Consider the following 25592-nt stretch of genomic DNA (forward strand, 5'->3'; position numbering starts at 1 on the left):
ACTACAGTTTAACGGCCCTTCGATGTCGAGGTCTTTAGACACGGAATACAAGCTCGGATTGTTTTGTTGAGGATGGGAAGGAAATCCGCTGTGCCCTTTCAAAGGAACCAGCCTGGCATTTGCCTGGAACGATATAGGGAACTCACGGGAAACCCAAATCTAGATGGCTGCACAGGGGTTTGAACTGCTATCCTCCCGAACGCGAGTCCAGTGTGCCAACCACTGCGTCGCCTCGCTCGCTACAGGTGAAGACTTGCGTTTAACTTGGGGAAAAAGCAAACAATTATCATCACAAGGTGTAGAGTGCCTGCAGCACTACCACCTGTTCCCCTCACAGGCATTTCAATCAACAGCTCGCTACCTTGGAATCTCTCTGAATAGGCATATCACGTGGCGCCAGCATACTATTGATGTACGATGCAAAGCACTGGGGAGGTTGAGAGACCTGTACCTTGTGTTGTATCCAAGTTCGCCACTACCACCAGCTATCGCCCTTGCCATCTACAGGACCCTCATCCGACTGCACCTGAAGGATTCGGCCAGCGTATGGGGGAACACTGCGGATATGCTTACCAAAAAGCTGCAGGGGACCCAGACCAGATCCCTTCGATTGGTTCTACATTTACCGAGAGAATACTCAAGCCACGGCTGCACATCCTCCCCGATACACGAGAAACTCCAAAAACGAGATTCCTTCAAATGGAAACATCCACACTCTGGGAAGAATCCAATGGTGGGAAACTTCCTGGCAGATTAAAACTGTGTGCCGGACCTAGACTCGAACTCGGCACCTTTGCCTTTCGCCGGCAAGTGCTCTACCAACTTAGCTACCCAAGCACGACTCACGCCCCGTCCTCACAGCTTCACTTCCGCCGTACCTCGTCTCCTACCTCCCAAACTTTACAGAAGCTCTCCTGCGGGACAGGACATCAGTCGTGCTTGGGTAGCTCAGTTGGTAGAGCACTTGCCCGCCAAAGGCAAAGGTCCCGAGTTCGAGTCTCGATCCAGCGCACAGTTTTAATCTGCCAGGGAAGTTTCATAACAGCGCACACTCCGCTGCAGAGTGAATATCTCATTCTGGAAACATCCCCTATGCTGTGGCTAAGCCATGTCTCCGCAGTATCCTTTCTTTCAGGAGTGCTAGTCCTGCAAGGTTCGCAGGAGAGCTTCTGTAAAGTTTGGAAGTATTGGCGGAAGTGAAGCTGTGAGGACGGGGCGTGAGTCGTGCTTGGGTAGCTCAGTTGGTAGAGCACTTGCCCGCCAAAGGCGAAGGTCCCGAGTTCGAGTCTCGGTCCGGCACACAGTTTTAATCTGCACACACTCCGCTGCAGAGTGAAAATCTCATTCTGGAAGCCAATGGCGGCCTGATGGCCCGACCTGTTACGGCAACTAAAATCCACCGCCAATCAAGGCCCATCTCATGAAATAGTAAAACGAGTAACAGGAACAGTCGATCGCAGACGAAGCACCACGTTCCGAAACAGCACCTAAAAGAGGGCGATGTGAAAGCGCTCTGAGGAAAAGCGGCGTGAGTGTGGTACGACTTCGTAATTTCACATGAAACGCTCACTGCTTCCAAGAGTTTGAACTGCTATTAATTATTAACCTAGCTGCAGGTCTGTGGCGAGACCTTCGCGAGATGACCCCCGACAAGGGTGCAAGCACAAAGGGAGCGCAAAAACTGACCAAAAAAGGTGATTTAAGAAAACCCATGAGATATACGTGAGTTCTCCGTCCATTGTGTTCGTATCTTCTACCTGGGAGAAGAAGCCTATCCCTCGGCACACCCACTGTGAGCGAAAGCTGCTGTCACAGAGTCGTTTCGCCCAAGTAGGGTGATAAAGAAATAGCTACTACCTAATAGGCATTACACGTGTGTTTGGCTGATAAAGCTGCGCCTATACAGTTAGCTCATGTTCAGCAATGGAGTACTTACTGTTACTTCGCTGCGGTACTGTAGGCGTTAAAAATTGGTGGCGGGAGCTGAAGCAAATACTGCATGCTATTTGACGTTTTTTGTTTTTACCATCTGAGGACTGTGGACGTGAGAAACCGATCGGTTTAAACTGCCACAGGCACTTTCGTTCTGAATAACTGGTGTTTTTCGGTTAAAAAATGGTTCAAATGGTTCTGAGCACTATGGGACTTCTGAGGTCATCGGTCCCCTAGAACTTAGAATTACTTAAACCTAACTAACCTAAGGACATCGCACACATCCATGCCCGAGGCAGGATTCGAACCTGCGACCGTAGCGGTCGCGCGGTTCCAGACTGTAGCGCCTAGAATCGCTCGGCCACCCCGTTCGACGGTGTTTTTCGGGATTTGTTCGATCTCAGCCATAATAAGTTTTCTCTGTTTTTTCTAATAACCGGGTGAAATAGCGGTATAACAGTGTTACATAGCAAATCTGTTAAAATTTTCAGTTTGTAGGTAACCCTTTTTCAAAAAAGGAGTAATGTTTCTTCGTAAAATTTATATTGCTTTTAAATATTGGATATTGTAGGAATTGGAAAAATCGATCAGTAATATTTTAATAAAAACGCCTACAGTTAGAAACTTGCACATCCTAAATATCTATCGAAACAAATTGCAGGAAAGTAGTTTGGCAGTTCTGGCAAGGGCGCGGGATTACCTCGGTACGCCTCTGCCTAGCTGGTATCAGAAGGTTTCAGAAGATTTCTGGACAACCGCTGGATTCATGGAAATGTAAATCCTGTTGGGATCTCTTTCCTCTCGAAGACCACCCAGTACACAAGGCTCTTCACAGGACCCATTATCCCTTCAAGCCCTCGCGCATGCGCAGACACTTCAGCAGAGCCTGCAGTCCGCCTGCGGGTCTTTTGTGTCTTCATAAGCCTCCCCCCCAGGCCGCATCGTCCAGCTGAGCAGAACAAAGGGCGGCCAGCTGCTACATATGGCTACGTCACGGCTCAAAGCTTCTGCTCACTGGATTGTCGCACCTATCCTCCTCAGTTTTGTGGTATCATATATCATACCTCCAAATGTTTCTTTTTTTTTCCTCGGCCACATATGCAGCTGAATCTCTTTCTGGCCTATGGTTTCACACACATCGTGCTTGCTACAGCTCACTTATTCGTCGTCATGTCGAACGCCACGAGATGGCAGCACTATCTCCGACGAACTTAGGATTTTCCAACTGCACAGTGTCACTCGACGAAATAAAGTTAAAGATACATATTTTTTCTAACTGCAAGTGTTTTCACGCGCTACAGTGACTTATTGAAGTTGTGCAGGAGTTTCTCAATTAATGTCTAACTGTAAGTTAATGCTCTAACGGATTTATAAGCTTTAAACTTTTCGATTTCATTTATGATACCTTGGGGCTCAATGCTGATTTCATTTACGTCAGTAGAAGCGTTTTTTAATTTTTTTCTTGATTCCCAGACTTGACTGTCACGTTTAGAAAAACAGCTTAAAATGCCAGGCAGACAGAAGCTGCACAGACCATAGCTACGTACGATGTGAGCAGCAAAGCGATTCTTTGCTTCACTTCTGACATTTGCTTTAACACATTCCACAGAAAATAAAATTAAATTAGGAGAAGCAACGTTAACTTAATACTGATCCATGTGGTAATACCAAGAAAAGAAACAGAACTTTGAAAAAATTTTCATTGGTAGTTTTGTTTAAATATTGTCTACTAGCAACTGTTGAAAGTTTTGATACCAGGTGTGTATTTTGACCTATCTTGAAATTTGCAACAGACATGAATAATATATATGATTTTTTTGTAATAAAACAACACGAAACTGAAAAATTGTGTGTATAATTGTCCTGCTTACACCCTGAGATATCACATGCGATATAATCTACAACAAATTCACTATAGTTTCAAAAAACTTTTGATGGTCATTCATTGTTAACTACCATTAACACAAAGTAATTAACACAATAGAAGCTTAATTCTACTTGTGGTATGTGCTCGGGACTGAAGCCGCTATTAGTGACGCAGACAACTACCGGATGCGCAATAAACAACGCTGCAGAAAATTATCAAGTCCTTCATTCCCTACCTAAGGAGAAAACAATCAACTATGTGGAAACCATCGCATAATTGGGAAGCACTATCAATACGGCATATCTCCCAGACGCAGCAAAAATGTGATATTAACTGATACCCTAAGTGTACTGAAGAGACAAAATGTCACAAAACGTCTCGCCTATAATTACAGGCATTATTAATGAAGTAGCTACAAATAAGCAGCCTGGAATAGTAACCAATTTAGTCCGGATTCCAGAGCACAGGGGTATCTTTCATAATGAAAGAGCAGATAGCTTGTCGAAGCGAGCAATGAACTTGGCCGAAATCCCAAATGATAGATTACCCTACCGAGAAATGCCAAGTTTAATCAATGAAATAGCGAGAAACGACTGGCAGACGCAATGGGATTCGACCAAAACATCAAAATGATTACGTTGTGGCCGACTGCAGCCTAAATAGCATTTTTTCCTGGGTTTACAGACTGGAATAGAAGCAGACGATTTATAACGACGGCTACGAGCAACCGCTTAAATCATGAAAAATTTCCAGCCAAGCTGTTCCAAATAGGATTGAAGGGATTTACATTACGCGATCCATGCAATGACGAATTGTGTGTGAACCATCTACTACTCTTGTGTACGAGATACAAAACACTACAAAATTCTTTCATGTGAGCGTTGGCTAAAGCAAAGGTTTCGCTTCGAACATCGGCTGCAGTGTTTCTGTCAACCCAAGAGAGTGAAACAGTATTAAATATGACGTTCAACCACTTAAATACGGGTGATGTATCCAGATATACTATGAATACAACGAGTGGTATTTTGTGTGATCACCTGTGTGCAAAGATGCCATGTTTCAATCATTCAAGGTGTGAAGTGTACACGAAATTCAACAGCTCTTTCTCACAGTAAGGCAGTGAATCTACACTACTCGCCATTAGATGACGTGCTACAGACGCGAAATTTAACCGACAGGAAGAAGATCCTGTGATATGCAAAAGATTAGCTTTTCAGAGCATTCGCACAAGGTTGGCGCCGGTGGCGACACCTCCAACGTACTGACATGAGGAAAGTTTCCAACCGATTTCTCATACACAAGCAGCAGTTGACCGGCGTTGCCTGGTGAAACGTTGTTGTGATGCCTCGTGTAAGAAGGATAATGCGTACCAACACGTTTCCGACTTTGATAAAGGTCGGATTGTAGCCTATCGCGATTGCCGTTTATCGTATCGCGACACTGTTGCTCGCGTTGGTGGAGATCCAATGACTGTTAGCAGAATATTGAATCGGTGGGTTCAGGGGGGTAATACTGGCCGCCGTACTGGATCCCAACGGCCTCGTATCACTAGCAGTCGAGACGACAGGCATCTTATTCGCATGGCTGTAACGGATCGTGCAGCCACGTCTCGATCCCTGAGTCAACAGACGGGGACGTTTGCAAGACAACAACCATCTGCACGAACAGTTCGACGACGTTTGCAGCAGCATGGGCTATCAGCTCGGAGACCCCGGATGCAGTTACCCTTGACGCTGCATCACAGACGGGAGCGCCCGTGATGGTGTACTCAACGACGAACCCGGGTGCACGAATGGCAAAACGTGGTTTTTTTCGGATGAATCCAGGTTCTGTTTACAGCATCATGATGGTCGCATCCGTGTCTGGTGACATCTCGGTGAACCCACATTGGAAGCGTGTATTCGTCATCGCCATACTGGCGTATCACCCGGCATGATGGCATGGGTTGCCATTGGTTACACGTCTCGGTCACCACTTGTTTGCATTGAGGGCACATTGAACAGTGGACGTTACATTTCAGATGTGTTACGACCCGTGGCTCTACCCTTCATTCGATCCCTGCGAAACCCTACATTCCACCAGAATAATGCACGACTGCATATTTCGGGTCCTGTACGGCCCTTTCTGGATACAGAAACTGTTCAACTGCTGCCCTGGCCAGCACATTCTCCAGATCTCTCACCAACTGAAAACGTCTGGTCAATGGTGGCCGAGCAACTGGCTCGTCACAATACGCCAGTCACTACTCTTGATGAACTGTGGTATCGCGTTGAACCTGCATGGGCAGCTGTACCTGTACACGCCACCCAAGCTCTGTTCGACTCACTGCCCAGGCGTATCAAGGTCGTTATTACGGCCAGAGGCGGTTGTTCTGGGTACTGATTTCTCAGGATCTATGCACCCAAATTGCGTGAAGATGTAACCTTATGTCAGTTCTAGTACAATATATTTGTCCAATGAATACCCGTTTACCATCTGCATTTCTTCTAAGTGTAGCAATTTTAGTGGCCAATCTCGCGAAATGACCAGGACGAAAAAGAATCTGAGAAATTAGAGATCATACGGAAGTTTACTGACATTTGTTCTTCCTACGCATCATTCACACCGAAGTACGACCTGCCATATGCCGATACCTTGAAATGCTCGGTGGTGCTCGTCACTACTTAGGAGTGAGACGCTGGTACATCAAATTGAAAATCACTGTTATTTAGCGCACTGTGGAAGGGACTCCGACATAGCATGCAGGCCCGTCTAAGTTCCTGGAAGGTTCTCGTGATAGCCCGAGCAGAGCAGGCGTCCACGGTTCTGGCAGAGTTCCCGAGCCTTCGCGGAATTCAATTGCCGCGTCTGACTGCTAGGGGAGCGGCTAACGTTTTCCGTCCATATACTGAACTTCCCGTGACCCCTGCGAGCGCAGAGGGTCGCGACGTCGCGCCGTCCCGGCAGACATCCGTAGCGGGGTGAGGTCGTCTGGTTCAATAAGGGCAGCGTGGGGGGTGAGCCCTGAGGAGTGAAAGACGTTAACGGCAGAAATGTCAACGTAGCAGCGTTCGGCAGGAAATAGCAGTGAGCTCGCCGAGGCAGGGGTATTCGTTGCTTCGTATCCCGCCGACGGCAAGGTCATTACAACATTAATAGTAAACACCTTGAGCACATCGAATCGTGAAAGTGTTCATTTTGAGGTTGAAGTTCCTGTGTCAGTGTTTCCTTAAAAATGGATTCGTTTCTGGCGGGAGTGCGCCTTTACCATATATAGTTTCTATGTTCTATACATGTTTCGCTGAAGTTCCAGCATCAACAGAAGGCTTTTATTTTGCTTCTATTAAACAGCAAAAATGCACTTTACACACCCACCCACCCACCCACACACACACACACACACACACACACACACACACACACATATATATATATATATATATATATATATATATATATATATATATATATATATATATATATATGCATGCCGGCCGGCCGGCTCAGCTTAACTGAAGCGATTTATTTTTCCGAATGAACCATAATCATATTGCTTTAAATAAGTGATTTTTGGGTGGTTGAGTTAAAAGTGTGGAAGTTACTTTGTGCATTTTGAACAACGATGAAGTAGAATTTCAAACGGTAAATCTGATTAGGAAAAGCTGGCTAGGATCACTTCAACCGTACGTGAGTGTAATACTGTGTCGAAGCGAATATGATTTTTAATGATTTTTAATCTTATATTTTGTGGAAATTGCTTTGGTCTTTGTGTGTCGATTTTGTGCCACGTGTTTGGTAATCAATGACCCTTCTGGCCCACCACGGCACCGTAATAGGCTTTATTTTAACAGTTTGCTTGTTTAATGAGCTCTAATTTCTACAACAATATCTGTTCTTTCGTGCGCTTTCTACAAAGCAGCACAATAGTTTGATTCGGAATGCACCACGTGCTCTAGTTCGGCCGTTTGCAAGCAGCAGACGCAGTTAGTATGTTGAATATTTATTGCAAAACCTCGTACAATGGTTAAACCTCTGTCCAGAATAGTGCATGCGTAGAATCGTAATGCGAATCTCACCGAGATATTTTTATGGTATGAATGCAAAGGAGATGATAGTATCATTGTCTTCCACCCTCATTTTCTGTGTTTCTTCTTGCTGTAGTTAAAATGTGCTCTGTTAGATTCTCACGTAATTCTTACTTAAATATTTCTAGTCAGGCATCAGTTATGTGTAGTTAGGATGTGCAACCAAATACTTAGATACAATAAATAATCTACGTGAAAGATAAATTCTGTAGTGCTGATCTTACCCACTTACTTCGATTTCCAATCCTGAATTAATCAAGTTGCTTCACGCACGACATGGAGTACTATTTATCTGCCTACTTAAAGAAATTTGTATGCTTGTAATTAAATTATTAGTCCGCCCTCGTGGTCTCGCGGTAGCGTTCTCGCTTCCCGAGCACGGGGTCCCGGGTTCGAATCCCGGCGGTGTCAGAGATTTTTCCTGCCTCCAGATGACTGGGTGTTGTTATGTCGTCTTATAATAATTAAACTAATAATTTTCCAACTCCGTTTTTTTTCGAAATGATTAGGAAGGGCTTGGGCTGGTGGCAACCCTGAATTTCTGAATTTTGATCATTATTTGTGTGAGAGAAGCAGCTGGAAATGTGAGATAACGGATGTGGCTCGATGAGAAACGTCCTAAAGATAGTAATACGTTACAGATTTCATCATTGCTTGTGCCCTGTAATTAAAGAAAACCCCAAGATATTATGCCAGTACCACACCTACAATTATTTCTCCATCTATCTCGAAATTATTTACTTTTTTCGTTCCAACAGCCCGCTACTTACCGTCCTTCATTTTCATTTTCACCTTAATGTCTTCCTCTTTTAGATTTCTTATCATACAGATCAGGTCATCTTCATCTTCCGCTAGTACAATCTGTAATACATCCGAATGTCCTGGAACTACTTCAGAAAAGAAGAAAGAAAGAGAAAATTACCAGTCTGTTGGACACTCGGCGCGTGACAGTGAGAAGTGCTGCTGAAAAGACCATCACGTGAGATTAAGTATAATAGAGTTAGCAGCGCTGTTTTCTGGGAGCATGCAAGTATTTCATTTACGTCGTATAAACGCAAAGGCATTACTACTCTACGGCTCCAACTCCGAGTAACAAAACTCGTGCTGTTCCACGCTTGGTGATCGCGTGCTTGAAGCAATCAGTTAAGGCGCTTTAGTGACTGCAAAGTGGGCGCCCCTCATAACCCCAAGTAAACGTCGGCTAACAGGCGAACACGGGGAACACGAAACACTACCGCTCGCGTGTGTGATTCTCATCGTAAGATAGGTGCGTGAACACGGAACTCAGTTTTGGCATTCAGCGGCATGGATATTCTAATACGATTATTCAGAAAAAAATCAAAGGCAATTAATGTCTCGTGTCTTATTTAGGGAACAAATTATTCAATAATAAGTTCCAACGTTTGCGTATTTCTTTTCTATCTATTTCCAAGACGAGAACGAGAGAGACGGAGGCTAGATTATGTAATTTGTTTGGTACGGAAATGTTTTTGGATGATTTTGGTTGAGATGAAAATGATAAAATTAAATGGAGAGATAAGTTAAAAAGTGGAGGTTCCACGCAGACTCTGTAGAAGTGGGAACAGCATGATACGACATCTGATAAGAAAGCTGAGAATAATATCCATGGGCCGCTCGGTTAGAGGCGCCATGTCACGAACTGCGCCCCCCCCCCCCCACCGCAACCCCCCCCCCCCCCCCTCCTGCCAAGGGTTCGAGTCCTCCCTCGGGCATGGGTGTGTGTGTGTGTGTGTGTGTGTGTGTGTGTGTGTGTGTGTGTGTGTTGTTCTTAGCATAAGTTAGTTTAAGTAGTGTGTAAGTCTAGGGAACGATGACCACAGCAGTTTGGTCCCATAGGAATTCATACACATTTGAACATTTAATATCCATGGGACTAAAATGAGCCGTAGAGGGCAAACAATGTAGGGAAAGACAAAGATTTCAGTATGTCCAACAAATAATTATGTCAAGTGTAAGTGCTACTCAGAGACCAAGCAGATGGCACAGGAGAGGAAGTAATGGCGACCCGTATAAATCAGACTGGAAACTGTTTTAAATGCCAACTGTATTCCTACACCTTTTTGGGGTTAGTAATGTGTTGTTTTTGTGGTTTTCCAATATTTTTGCCCACCCCGTGTCAGTCATGACAGTGAAATGGTGTGCACGTTCCAATAGGTTGTATACAATACGGGCCATTGAAATTGCTACACCAAGAAGAAATGCAGTTGGTAAACGGGTATTCATTTGTAAGTAGGCTGTTTATGTTTTCTTATTGGCAACGTTACGTAGCGCTCTGTATGAAAATCACTGGCTGTGCTGTGTGCAGTCTGTGGCTAGTTTGCATTGTTGTCTGCCATTGTAGTGTTGGGCAGCGGCAGCTGGATGTGAACAGCGCGTAGCGTTGCGCAGTTGGAGGTGAGCCGCCAGCAGTGGTGGATGTGGGGAGAGAAATGGCGGAGTTTTGATATTTGTAAGAATGGATGTTATGAACACCTATATATATTATGACTTTTCATGACTATTAAGGTAAATACATTGTTTGTTCTCTATCAAAATCTTTCATTTGCTAACTATGCCTATCAATAGTTAGTGCCTTCCGTAGTTTGAATCTTATATTTAGCTGGCAGTAGTGGCGCTCGCTGTATTGCAGTAGTTAGAGTAACGAAGATTTTTGTGAGGTAAGTGATTTGTGAAAGGTATAGGTTAATTTTAGTCAGGGCCATTCTTTTGTAGGGATTTTTGAAAGTCAGATTGCGTTGCACTAAAAAATATTGTGTGTCAGTTTAAACACAGTCATGTATAATTTTTCAAAAGGGGACGTTTCACATTATACAAATATATTATACTAGAACTGACATGTGATTACATTTTCACGCAATTTGGGTGCATAGATCCTGAGAAATCAGTACCCAGGACAACCACCTCTGGCCGTAATAACGGCCTTGATACGCCTGGGCAGTGAGTCAAACAGGGCTTGGATGGCGTGTACAGGTACAGCTGCCCATCTGCCCATGCAGCTTCAACACGATACCACAGTTCATCAAGAGAAGTGACTAGCGTATTGTGACGAGCCAGTTGCTCGGCCACCATTGACCAGACGCTTTCAATTGGTGAGAGATCTGGAGAATGTGCTGGCCAGGGCAGCAGTAGAACATTTTCTGTATCCAGAAAGGCCCGTACAGGACCTGCAACATGCGGTTGTGCATTATACTTCTGAGATGTACGGTTTTGCAGGGATCGAATGAAGGATCGTAACACATCTGAAATGTAACGTCCACTGTTCAAAGTGCCGTCAATGCGAACAGGAGGTGACCGAGACGTGTAACCAATGGCACCCCATACCATCACACCGGGTGATACGCCAGTATGGCGATGACGAATACACGCTCCCAATGTCCGTTTACCGCGATGTCGCCAAACACGGATGCGACCATGATGATGATGTAAACAGAACCCGCATTCACCCGAAAAAATGACGTTTTGCCATTCGTGTACGCAGGTTCGTCGTTGAGTACACCATCGCAGTCGCTCCTGTCTGTGATGCAGCGTCAATGGTAACCGCATCCGGGGTCTCCTAGCTGATAGCCCATGCTGCTGCAAACGTCGTCGAACTGTTCGTGCAGATGGTTGTTGTCTTGCAACCTCCCCATCTGGTGACTCAGGTATCGAGACGTGGCTGCACCAATCGTTACAGCCATGCGGATAAGATGCCTGTCATCTCGACTGCTAGTGATACGAGGCCGTTGGGATCCAGCACGGCGTTCCGTATTACCCTCCTGAACCCACCGATTCCATCGATTCCATATTCTGCTAACAGTCATTGGATCTCGACCAACGCGAGCAGCAATGTCGCGATACGATAAACGGCAATCGCGATAGGCTACAATCTGACCTTTATCAAAGTCGGAAACGTGATGGTACGCATGTCTCCTCCTTACACGAGGCATCACAACAACGTTTCACCAGACAACGCCGGTCAACTGCTGTTTGCGTATGAGAAATCGGTTGGAAACTTTCCTCATGTCAGCCCGTTGTAGGTGTCGCCACCGGCGCCAACCTTGTGTGAATGCTCTGAAAAGCTAATCATTTGCATATCACAGGATCTTCTTCCTGTCGGTTAAATTTCGCGTCTGTAGCACGTCATCTTCGTGGTGTAGCAATTTTAATGGCCAGTAGTGTAGAAACAGAGCAATAAGATGTGTCGAAATGTGGAGCTCACAGTGCTCTGTTAAATTCATCTTTCATTGTCATATCCCCGTCATAGGTTCATGCACTTTCCCTCCTTTTTCTATAATGTTGTGTTCATATTCATTTCTTTTATACAGACCTTCTTCAGACCCTTCATCAGTTATTTTCAGCTCAGATAGTAAAATGCATCTACTGATTTCAGTGTCTCACTTCCTAATCTAATTCTCCGATTTAATTCGACTATATTCCATTACCCATGTTTCACTTTTTTTGTGATCATCTTACAACCTCTTTTCAAGACTGTATTCATTCCGTTCGACGGCTCTTCGTAGTCCTTTGAGGTCTCTAATAGATTTACAATGTCATCAACAGACCTCAACTTTTTCTACACCTCCTCTCTGAATTTTAATTCCTTTTCCAAATTTCTCCTTCATTTTCTATACTGCATGCTCAACGTACAGATTAACATTAGGGATAGGCTACAAACCTGTCTCACTGCTTTCTCAATTACTGCATCCATTTCATGTCCTTCGACCGTTATAACTGCAGTACGGTTTCAGTATACGTTGTTGCTGTAGAATTACGGGTCTGACGCTGTCACAGAGAAGGTACGCTTGCGCCAAAGATGATAGACCAATAGCTGTGAAGCAGGCTCAGTCGAATGCAGCATCTCTGCTGTCTGTAGGTAGATTAGTGTGGCCGTGGACTTTGTGGAAGAGCTGTCATTCTGTTTTGTCAGAAATATGGTAAGTAAAATAACATAGCAACGAACTGTAGAGGACTCTCACATGAAACTTGGAATAACCGTTACCGTAACCAGTCATTTACTGAAAGTAGTGTGTGGCGAATGCTGTTTATACGTGAGCGAGATTTGGAGTGGTTCACGCATATCCAAGATGGCAGAGAAGACGTCGAAGGTGACTCACGTCCGCAACGTCCTTCAACACCAAAGAGGAATGAAAATATGGAAAAAGTTGGTAATCTGATTTTATCTGACCGTCGGTTGAGTATTCGATCGCTTGCTGTAACTGCAGGAACTGATAAAGAATGCGTAAGGCCTCTTTTACACAACCAATTTAACATGAGAAAAGTGCATGATAAACTTGTGCAGAAAATTCTCACGATATAACAAAAAGCAGCTCTTGAAAATGTTTTTACTGACAATATGGATACGTTAAAAGCTATCCTAATTCGTTGGCAAGACTGATAACATGTGATGAATCTTAGTTTTTCGTTTATGATCCTGAAACTAAGTGCTAATCCATGCACTGGAAGGGCCCCAACTTCACGGAATACGAAAAAAGCTGGAATGAGCAGATCAAGATTCAAATCGATGATGATTTTTTTCCGATATTCGTGGAATTGCGTATCTTCACTGGGTTCCTGAAGGTCAAACTAATCATCAGTTTACCACCTAGAGGTTCTTGCTGAACCCCACAAGAAAATAAGAAAAAAAGACTCGATTTGTGGAAGAACAAATCATAGATTCTGCATCTACGCAATGCACCGGCACAAGGTTTCAAGCAAGTACAGCATCCCATTATAACACCAATCACTTTATTCGGCTGACCTAGCACAATATGACTTATTTATTCTCCAATGTAAAATCTGCATTAAAAAGAACACAATTCAGTCCGTTGAAGCGGGGAAAGAAAAAGTAGCACGCGTCATCAAAGAGCTCACAGAAGAAGGCTTCCAGTACTGTTTACATCAATGGAAAATTCGCGTGGAACTTGTAGGGATACCAGGAGGGGAGTACATTGTGGGTAACAATAACTAAATGTGTATGTATTTTAAAATAAAATATTTTACAGCTATTTTATAGCCACATCTCGTACAACTGTTGATGGCCGAAGTAGACATACATGAAATGTAGACTGCCAATAGCAAGAAAAGCTTTTGTGAAATAGAGGAATTTATTGTCCATCATATATCTAAGTATACTTCCCGAAATTAATTGTTAGTAGCATAGCCTTGCACGGAAGTGGAACTTGGACGACAAGCCGTCCGGAAAAGATGAAAATATAAGCTTTTGAAATGAAATGTGGTACTACAGAAGAACGCTGCAGTTTACACAGGTACGTCTATTAATGAAGAAGGTCTGTATCGAAAGAGGGAAAGAACAAATTTATGATACTACTGGACTAAAAGAAAGGCTCGGTTATTCGAACATATCCGGAGACATTAAGGCTAATAGTGGACGAGGTTAAAAACTGCAGTTGGAGGCTCTGGTATGAAGACAGTAAGCAGGTTCAAATGGATGTAGAGTCAAACATGAAGAGGACTGCTCAGAGTAGACTAGTAAAGAGAATTGCATCAATTCAGTCTTCGGACTGAAGACTGCAACCACAACGTATGTTCCTTCCACCTTTCAGTCTTCCCACCTTCGCTTAGTTTTGCCTTTCCACCTGAGCTTTTGATGCCGGTTTTGGAAAAGTGTAACTCTATTTAGAAATATAAATCTTCTCCAGACTATAATCGGCTATGAATATGTGTGGTCCCGTACGGGAATGTCAGTTTAGCATGGTGGCACGCCTGGCATTACTCCTAAGCTACTGTGGCTTCTAATTGGTCTTCCCCCCTCCACCTCATTCCTACGCCCCACCCCACACCCCCCTCCACAACCCAACGCGGTCATAGCTGTCCCTCGGCGACGGAGGGTGACAGTCCACAGCTATCGCAGGTATGACAGCTATGGACTACAGTTAAAGTGCGCGTCACGTATGTTGGCGGCCGAGTTTAGGTTTGTTCTGCGCATCTGACGTCACAAAACAGTCAGCCAATGAACAGAGAACGACGTTGCCAGATCTCGACTGCAGAGCAGAGCACGGACGAGTGTATTCAGTTGTAGAACGTTCAGTCATAAATAAAGTAATTGAACAAAAGCAATGTCTTGATAGCAGACTTTCTTTTATAGAAAGTTTGGAAAAAGCATTCTTTATACCAACTGCTTCATACTCTATTAATTAAGTAAACCAAACAAGCAATAAGCCCTCTAATTCAGGCGATAGCAAGGAAAGGTGTTTGTATCTATCTCACGAACCGCTTTTTCGCAATAAAGAACAGCGGTAATTGTTTATTTCCTATTGTACTTCGACGAAGTGTGAGTAATTCATAATCATACCAACAGTGTTTGTCAGTATTTTGCGTGACCTGATAGATACCTCGTGGTGTTACATTGTAGGACGAGTTGCGGTAGCGTAACGGTTAAGGCGTTGTGTTGGCGAAAGGTGTAGAGTTCAAACCTTGTGCGGTGCTTATTATTTTCGTTATTTAAAAACAATATCGAAGTGTCTTACTTCACGAGTTCTATTCGTTTGAATGCAATTTTTTGAAATTTCTAGTGCTACTTTCGCTGCTGCAGACACGTGCTCCCCGCATTCCGCGCTGTGCGCGATTTTGTCATCACTGCATCACTGCATCACTGCACATCTTCTTGACTGACACCTTCCCCCCATAAATGACTTAATTATGTTTCGATGTTCAACCCAGTTATTGTGCAGCATTAAATATAGTAAACCACTGCACGAAATTTTGAAGAGTTTGCAGAGGTAAATGTCCACAGAGTATACTTTCGTATGGTCGATTTTAGTTGCCACAATGTTGAGAATGAAATGTGAACAAGATACCTAAAGTTCATATAAAATTTACTGTGCAACAATATCTCATTTAATTTAAGTACCACATAGGTGTCTTATGTAATATTGAGAAATATTCCATCTTTCGCGACTGCAACAAAAGTGTGTCTGCACAGGCGAGCAGTGCAGTGACAGAATCGCGCACAGCGCGGAATGTGGGGAGCACGTCTCTGTGGCAGCGAAAGGGTTAATGTGGCCGTGGTGGCATTACTTCATGAACTGCGCGCTCCCCCCTAAACGTAAGCTTGCGAACTACGCTATACTATGGTGCTGCTTCTCTTGGCGCGTGCGTCGTGTGCAACTGGCAACGCAGCAATCTCCCGCGTCTGGGCGGGCACGCGCTATCCGCCAAGATAAAAGAATTGAACTATAGTTCGAAGTTACATTAGAACTGACACTTCGACAGAACACGCGGTAGTTCAGAGCAGAGCAACACACAGAACACACACATAATCTTATATTGCATTCAACTCGCAAACTATGCGACTGTGGCGCCTCTTTTAGAACCGATAAATAATTTTTGAAAGATTATCGTTTATCAAGTCATTTTAAGTATATATGAAGAAAATAAATGTACCTTACAGTGTTAATAATTCATGTAAAGTGTCTTGTTTGTCTAAGAATGAGATACAGTATGGAGCTAGACCTCCTGGTTTGCCCGCATCTCGTGGTCGTGCGGTAGCGTTCTCGCTTCCCACGCCCGGGTTCCCGCGTTCGATTCCCGGCGGAGTCAGGGATTTTCTCTGCCTCGTGATGGCTGGGTGTTGTGTGCTGTCCTTAGGTTAGTTAGGTTTAAGTAGTTCTAAGTTCTAGGGGACTGATGACCATAGATGTTAAGTCCCATAGTGCTCAGAGCCATTTGAACCATTTTTGCAGTAAACCGGTCAATAATCTGCTTGTTTTGAAATAAATTAAAATAGTGTTAGGAGTCAGTTATACGATGTACAAAGATTAAACTAACATAAGTGCTTTTTGTAAGAGCAGCAGTATGTTCTCGTTGTAGTTTCATTTTTGATAACAGATTTTTAATACCGTAAGCGGGAAATTTACGGAATCAGCAGTTGCCGACGTTGCCAAATTTTCGACAAGCGTTTTTGCCACTGAATTTAGGGGAACACATTATGCGAACTAAATCTTACGAATACGCTATATTTTTATTTGCTTCAAACCCGAACTCTGTCAGAGATCTCTTAACACTTGATAATTTGAGTGAAATGCGACCGTTGATGTTGCGCTAGCGCGTGGAAACCTCAGAGGTCGCCAGTTTTGTCACATCCCGAGAAACCGGTTGCTATGTTTATAATTACACAGTTATGTTTTCTGGTCAAGTATCTACTTATTTCTAACATAGTCATTAAGTGTCTGTTAAGCAAGATGAGCAAAGGTATCTTATTGGTTTGGGAGAAAAAAGAACAATAATGGAAAATACACTACCTCATTATTGCAAAAGTTATCAAGCAAACAGTAAGAGCGATTTCTTTTATGCTATTAAGACTGATTTCATTTGTCAGTTTCTGGTATCAGTCTTCTTATTGACAGTCAAATCTTACGAAGACATAATTTTTTTTAATTAGTTTTTGTCTGCCACGCTTTTCCATGATGCGCTTCGCACAACTGACAGCTTTCTTTCAATCTTCAGAAGGGAACTCCCTAACAGCTTCTTTTCTGAGTGCCTCAACTACAAAAAGCGTAGTTTTTATTATTAACACGTATTGCTAGCAATGTAACCTGTAGTTTGGATCCATATCGCTTTTTTTGGGTTGAAATAGCAGCTACGAAATAAACAAAGGTAGCAGAGAGATTAGATCCATACGTTCCACCTTTTTAAGTTTATCAGTTGCTTTTGCTTTCCTATGTAGGTGTCGAATCAACAACAGAATGCTATTTATGGAATATTCCGTTGGTTCTTGGAGGAACATAGACATTAATAACTTGAATACAGCGTATTAACGTTCCACAATAATATTTATTAGTTCATTATGAACCGGCTTTCGGCTTCTTAAGCCATCGTAGATAACTTAATGTTGAATGTCCACACAACTTCGGAGTGCATTCATGCCTGTACAAAGGATGCTGTACAAAGATTTGTGGTGTTTTATGACTCCAGCTGGCGGGAAGCCTTAGCATTGAATGATTGTGGTGTTACAGTGTGAAGTATGGAACCCTTCGGAGACAGTCGGTCAATGCGATTTAAGCAACGTGCACTCATTGAATTTTTGACAGCAGAAGGTGTCACCCCAAAGGAAAAAAAATCGTTCAAATGGCTCTAAGGACTATGGGATTTAACATCTGAGGTCATAGGTCCCCTAGAACTTAGAACTACTTAAACCTAACTAACCTAAAGACACCAGACACATCCATGCCCGAGGCAGGATTCGAACCTGCGACCGTAGTAGCCGCGTGGTTCCGGACTGAAGCGCCTAGAATCGCTCGGCCACAGCGGCCAGCAAACTTTGCATACCTACCAAAGAAGATTCCTTAGAGAATGAAAGAGATTATGTGTTGATGTGAGTACTATGCGTCGTTGGGAGAGTAAGTTTAAAGATGACGAAGCGTGACAAACAGAGTTGGACGTCCTGTGACAGCAACCACCGAGTTTCACGAGCAAAATGTTGACAGATTGATTCAGGACGATCATTGCATCACTCAGAGAGAAATTACAAGCACAATCGGCATTTCACAAGAACGTGGGGATCACATTATTGCTTTGCTTGACTATCGGAAGATCTGTGCATGATGGGTATCCCGGATGCCACCACAGCAGAACTTCAGAGACTGAATTCACCACTGTACAGCATCCTCCATATAGTCCACATTTAGCACCGTCTGACTTCCATCTGTTCCCAATAGTGAAACACGATCCGCAGGGACATCATTATGCTTCTGATGAAGACGTTGAGAGAACTGTGAGACTGTGGTTGCGGAAACAGAGAGTCGACTTCTTCCGTGACGGCTTCAGAAAACTTGTTCATGGTTGGCAGAAATGTATCCAACTGGCTGGTGATTATGTGGAAAAGTGAATATTGGTAATGAAACATCACATTCTAAGGATTATTTCTGCGTTTGATTTATTAAAATATTCACGTCCAAATCTAATTAACGAATGTGGAGGCATTACTTTTCATTCAACCCTCGTGGTATGCGTGTCTGAGTTTTGTTACGTTTTCTGTGTAATATGCATGAGACATTACTTACTTTGCTACCAGTTGTAAAGCCAAGTATTCATTTTCTTGTGTTTTAATGTCATTAAGTACCATATACAGGGTGTTACAAAAAGGTACGGCTAAATTTTCAGGAAACATTCCTCACACACAAAGAAAGAAAATATGTTATGTGGACAAGTGTCCGGAAACGCTTACTTTCCATGTTAGAGCTCATTTTATAACTTCTCTTCAAATCACATTAATCATGGAATGGAAACACACAGCAACAGAACGTACCAGCGGGACTTCAAACGCTTTGTTACAGGAAATGTTCAAAATGTCCTCCGTTAGCGAGGATACATGCATCCACCCTCCGTCGCATGGAATCCCTGATGTGCTGATGTAGCCCTGGAGAATGGTGTATTGTATCACAGCCGTCCATAATACGATCACGAAGAGTCTCTACATTTGGTACTGGGGTTGCGTAGACAAGAGCTTTCAAATGCCTCCATAAATTAAAGTCAAGAGGGTTGAGGACGGGAGAGCGTGGAGGCCATGGAATTGGTCCGCCTCCACTAATCCATCGGTCACCGAATCTGTTGTTGAGAAGCGTACGAACACTTCGACTGAAATGTGCAGGAGCTCCATCGTGCATGAACCACATGTTGTGTTGTACTTGTAAAGGCACATGTTCTAGCAGCACAGATAGGGTATCCCGTATGAAAACATGATAACGTGCTCCATTGAGCGTAGGTGGAAGAAACTAAAATGAGCTCCAACATGGAAATTAAGCGTTTCCGGACACATGTCCACATAACATCTTTTCTTTATTTGTGTGTGAGGAATGTTTCCTGAAAGTTTGGCCGTACCTTTTTGTAGCACCCTGTATTTCGAATCGAAGCTATGTTGTTAATATTTCTTGTCTTACGGCCAAATGTGGTAAAATGCACTTTGAGATCAAACTGTTGTGATGATTAGCCACGGTGAAGTCACTCTTACAATAATGTGTACTGCTTGGATCTGATCTTTTACCAATAAATGATGAGCTGAAATTTGTCCATTAAAACCACCGGCACCTTCCAGTCCCCCACCCCCCCGCTACCTACTACTTCACATTTCTCTCGACGGACCTCGTACGCCAATCCCCTTGCGAAGACAATGACGCAGAACTTTTTCACTGACCAGGAAAGTACTTGGGCTCGAACAATCACAAATACACCAAAATCGTGTGAGAAATAATGTAAAGGCCTCTTATTGCACTAGTGACACTCCCGCATCTGCAAAACTCTGCAGTCGTCCGTTAGAGGCCTCTGCGTATGCCATTCCGCATTGCACACTGACCTGCCGGTACGCCAGTCGGGACCAGTAGGGACGGTGCAGTGTGCCTCCGAAGTTGCGTTTTATGACATTATTTGTGTATTGAAGTGTCAGATGGCTCGGCGATTGGTAATCAATCCTGCTAATGTATTGCTATTGGTTGAGATGAAGTTACGAAGAACCCTTCTTCGTGAAGATGGTATTGGTTTAGAAGACGAACCATTCGCATGTTTTCTGGTATCTATTACAGTGCAGAAATATGAGCATAAGTTAGAAACAGATACTGTTGTAACACTAACACATAATGATGCTGATAGGGATGATAATGACCAACAACTCATTGCAAACGGTAGTGCTACGGCAAGTGCGGGAAGATGCGATGGAAGCAGTGACAGAGAATACCAACAGTCTACCACGAAGAAGGTTAAAGTTACAACTATCATCACGGCGTTTGATGACAGCACACTGGAGAACATGTACGATGATTATTACGTAAGAGGTTTCGACACATACGACAAGCTTCTGAAAAGATATCCTAAACTGAAGTCTAAAAGCAATATTAAAAACATAATGGATTACGTGGCAAAGAAAAGAGAAAGAAATGCAGTTTTTCAAAGGAAATCGTAGAGTGCTGTTCAAGACAATCAAGGAGCGTGTAATGGCGAAATTCGATGAAGCGCGAGAATGCAGTTCCGCCGTTCATTATTGGCATTTACAACATTGGGCATTGGACGTAGCCAGAAATCTCGGGTGTACAAACTTTACAGCTTCACTAGGATTTATTAATAATTTGAAAAAGGAGTTTAGGATAACATCACGCCGTATCACTTTGCTCGAAGCACGAAAAGATACGGATGACGAAGAAGAGCTGATTGAAAGAGCTCAAACGTTTGTTGCTGAGCATATCACGAGAGAAAACATCTATATTAGTTCTGTATGGAACTGTGATCAGAGTCAGTTCATCTATGAACTTTCTTGTGAAAGAACACTATCCATGACAGGGGAGAGAAACACTGTCGCGATGTTGCAATCAGTTAACTGTGCAACACATAGTTACACGATCGTTGTTGCTATATCAATGGACGGACTATTGGCAGACAAACTCTATATTTGCTTCCAAGAGTCCAGTGGAAAGTTTGGGCCCGCGTGTCAAGGGAAATAGAGATGCGGTGCCCTCCAAATGTCGTCGTCGATGCAAGTGTGAGTGGGAAGATGACGAAACAACATCTGAAGACGTTTTTTCTGTCAGTTTTGAATCCACATTTGTCGAGAAAGTCATTAGTACTTTGTGACTCCTGGTCTAGACATAATGATGAACGAGTACTACTGGAAGCATCTGGCGGAAAACATGTAGATTTAAAAATCAGTCCGCCTAAAACTACAAAATATGCACAACCTCTGGATGTGTATTTCTTCAGGCAATATAAAATATATGCCAAGCGAATAACAGACTTCATTAAACTACGTTCCAGTAATAAGCAGCCGAAATTGCACGACAGATTCTTCATCATGAATATGCATTCTGTCATTTACAATCAGTTATCTGCGGGAGTGTACAGACCAATGCTTCGTTACGCGTGGCAGAACGCTGGCTACGATATTGGTGAACCAGTGACCAACTTCAAAAGTGTCATTGACGTGACGTTCAACACTGATATTATAGAATGTGCAAATACGCCATGCGATCAACTTGCATTTCTTCACTGTGCGTTTTGCAGTCAATCGTATTGCTCTGAGCATTTTATTGACATTCCGCATTTACATTTGTAGTTAAGATTGCTGCATTGCGTATGGCGTCTATAATTACATCTACAGTGATATATAGAGCATGACTGCAGAGTTTTGCAGAAAAACGACACCCACCAGTACACTCAGAGGTACATAATGGTCCTGTAACCAAACGTTCATACAGATCTGTTTGTTCTAGCCCAAGTACTTTCATGGTGAGTGAGATATAACGAACTTGCCTCTGACGTTGTTCAGAAACATACGATACTAACAACCGATAAAATATTAGCCCCGCTACTATAATAAATGCAAACAAACAAAATAACAGTGTACAACGAAAGAGACCACAGTATAGCAAACGGCCTGAGATATTGCAGCTTAGTGTAAGTGCTTGGTGCGAAATTCTGGCAACCGCAGCGGCTACAGGTCTCGTAGGGCTGCCTGAACGCCTCACTCGTGGGATTCACTCCATTACTTCCTTCATAGTTGTCAATCCTGCAGTAATTTGGAGCAGACTATGGAGCGCCCAGGAACGCGGCTGGAATGCTGGAGGTAGCTCTCAGGAGCCACGTGCTACGCCGAACCGTCGAAGCGGAAGTCGACGTCGCCAGCAGGCGAAGCAACAGCCTGCAGCGCCCGCCAGAGCGCAGACTTGCCCCATTTCCCGATATCGCTCTCCCCCCCTCCCCCCTCCCCCCTCCCCATCACATCCCCACCCAACCTAGCAGCCGCCAACGTGGCGCGCAAGTTGTGCCGCTGCCTTTCTCACTCCGCGTGAGCTGTTCCCAAGGGGCGGCTGAGCATTTCGCACGTCGGCATAACGTAATACGTATAATGAGAGGTACTTGCGCGGAGATTTTCTGGCGCATGTACGGGGTGGGCAATATAGAACTGGCCCGCAAAATACTTCATGCACCTAAAGACAAGCAACACAACTTACATCATCTGCTCCTAGGACGGATCATGTATACTACTGGCCATTAAAATTGCTGCACCACGAAGATGACGTGCTACAGACGCGAAATTTAACCGACAGGAAGAAGATGCTGTGATATGCAAATGATTAGCTTTTCAGAGCATTCACACAAGGTTGGCGCCGGTGGCCACACCGACAACGTGCTGACATGAGGAACGTTTCCAACCGATTTCTCATAAACAAACAGCAGTTGACCGGCGTTGCCTGGTGAAACGTTCTTGTGATGCCTCGTGTAAGGAGGAGAAATGGGTACCATCACGTTACCGACTTTGATAAAGGTCGGATTGTAGCCTATCGCGATTGCGGTTTATCGTATCGCGACATTGCTGCTCGCGTTGGTCGCGATCCACTGAATGTTAGGCTGGTATTACACTATCAAATTTCTTTGTCAAAAATCTTTGTCCAATATCTTTGTCAAAGATATTTGATGGTGTAATAGGGAACTTTGTCAAATATCGTCCAATATTTGATCAAATCTAGGGCCTCGCTGTAGATTTGATCAAAAAAGTCGCTTGTCTTCTGTTTACCACAATGTCACATGTTACCACATGGAGCGCTAGCATCGCTGCATTCTGTCGTCTGTAGTGTTTTTATAAGCATTGCCGGTAAATACAATTGGTGTTTCTGACAACTACAAAATTAATAGAGATGTATGAAGCTGATGAGGCGCTTTACAACGTGAGGCACGCTGAATACAAAAATAGATTACGAAGATTGAAGACCTGACCTAACATAATATAACCTAATCCTCTCCTGTAGCAAGGAATCGAAATGTTACAGTGTGCATGCCTTCTGCAGATGTAGCAGTTCTTAAGTGAATATTGTGGTTTGTGATATGAGGATACACTTCATTGAGCACATACAGAAATGTATTCTCATCCATTCTTAAGTAATTGATGTACGACTTGACGTCCTCCACTATAAGCTTACGTAACAAGTTTTGTTGAATGCTTTTATCGTGTTGTCGTAAAACCCACGGCTTCACCCAGGCATGTTTCCTTTTTTTCCCCCTCTTCTCTTCCACATGTGCACACAGTGTAATTGTGGTACATGCAACTGCTGTGGTTAATAACAAGTTGCTGTTGTCAGCCATCTTGAACTTTGACGAAAAATATGATGACAGTGTAATACCCCTTCTTATCGTACGTCAAAGACCTTTGTCAAATATATTTGACGGAATATTTGATTACATCTTTGATGAAATCTTTGACAAAGAAATTTGATAGTGTAATACCGGCCTTAGCATAATATGGAATCGGTGGGTTCAGGAGGGTAATACGGAACGCCGTGCTGGATCCCAACGGCCTCGTATCACTAGCAGTTGAGATAACAGGCATCCTATCCGTATGGCTGTAACGGATCGTTCAGCCACGTCTCGATCCCTGTGTCAACAGATAGGGACGTTTGCAAGACAACAATCATCTGCACGAACAGTTCGATAACGTTTGCAGCAGCGTGGGCTATCAGCTCGGAGACCATGGCTGCGGTTACCCTTGACGCTGCATCCCAGACAGGAGCGCCTGCGATGGTGTACTCAACGACGAACCTGGGTGCACGAATGGCAAAACGTCATTTTTTCTGATGAATCCAGGATCTGTTTACAGCATCATGACGGTCGCATCCGTGTTGAAGGTGCATGGGCAGCTGTACCTTACACGCCATCCAATCTCTGTTTGACTCAATGGCCAGGCGTATCAAGGCCGTTATTACGGCCAGAGGTGGTTTTTCTGGGTACTGATTTCTCAGGATCTGTGCACCCAAATTGCGTGAAAATGTAATCACATATCATTTCTAGCGTAATATATTTGTCCAATGAATACCAGTTTATCATCTACATTTCTTCTTGGTGCAGCAATTTTAATGGCCAGTAGTGTACTTGGTGTCACCTGTCTTCAGATGCATGAAATGTTTTCCGCGCCAGTTTTATTCTGCCTACCCTGTACATACAGGGTGTTCAAAAATTAAATGCTCACACCGACGTGGAACTACAAAAAATATAGAGGGTATTTTGGTGGGAATAGCAAATATTTCGGGAGGGTATAGTATATGCTAATTTGAACAAAACATTCCATGTAACATGTTGAGCCGTGTCGGCTCTTAACGATACTGTGCATGGGTTGGATTGTTTTGGGGAAGAGACGAAACTGCGAGGTCATCGGTCTCATTGGATTAGGGAAGGAAGGAAGTCGGCCGCGCCCTTTCAAAGCAACCATCCAGGAATTTGCCCGGAGCGATTTAGGGAAATCACAGAAAACATAAATCAGGATGGCCGGACGCGGGATTGAACCGTCGTCCTTCCGAATGCGAGTCCAGTGTGCTAACCACTGCGCCACCCTAGCTCTGTGATACAGTGCGTTGTTACGCTCTCGGCTGTTACCCAGGGGTTTCGCGCGTGACGCCCGAGAGAGAGGCCTTGCATGACGAGTTCTGACAAGGGGAGGCCGCCAATTGTGAAATTCAGATTCTATTCATACTGCGCATAATAAAAGCTCATGGCCAGAGGTGTAATGTGGCAAAGCACCAAGATGCATTTCTCAGCCGTTGTCGAGAAAATCGACAGTTAAAAGAAACCGTTGCGGTGAAATACTCTCGACGATTAATAATTTTCTACAGCGTCGTGGCGCAGCGGTAAGCGCTCGGGTTCGCAATCCGAAGGTCGCCGGATCGAATCTCGCGCCATGCAATTTTTTTATTATTAGTTTTTTGTAATTCAAATTATATATATAAAGTATTAATGAA

Source organism: Schistocerca americana, chromosome 2 (assembly GCF_021461395.2).
Source record: "Schistocerca americana isolate TAMUIC-IGC-003095 chromosome 2, iqSchAmer2.1, whole genome shotgun sequence".
In the NCBI taxonomy this organism is placed as follows: domain Eukaryota; kingdom Metazoa; phylum Arthropoda; class Insecta; order Orthoptera; family Acrididae; genus Schistocerca; species Schistocerca americana.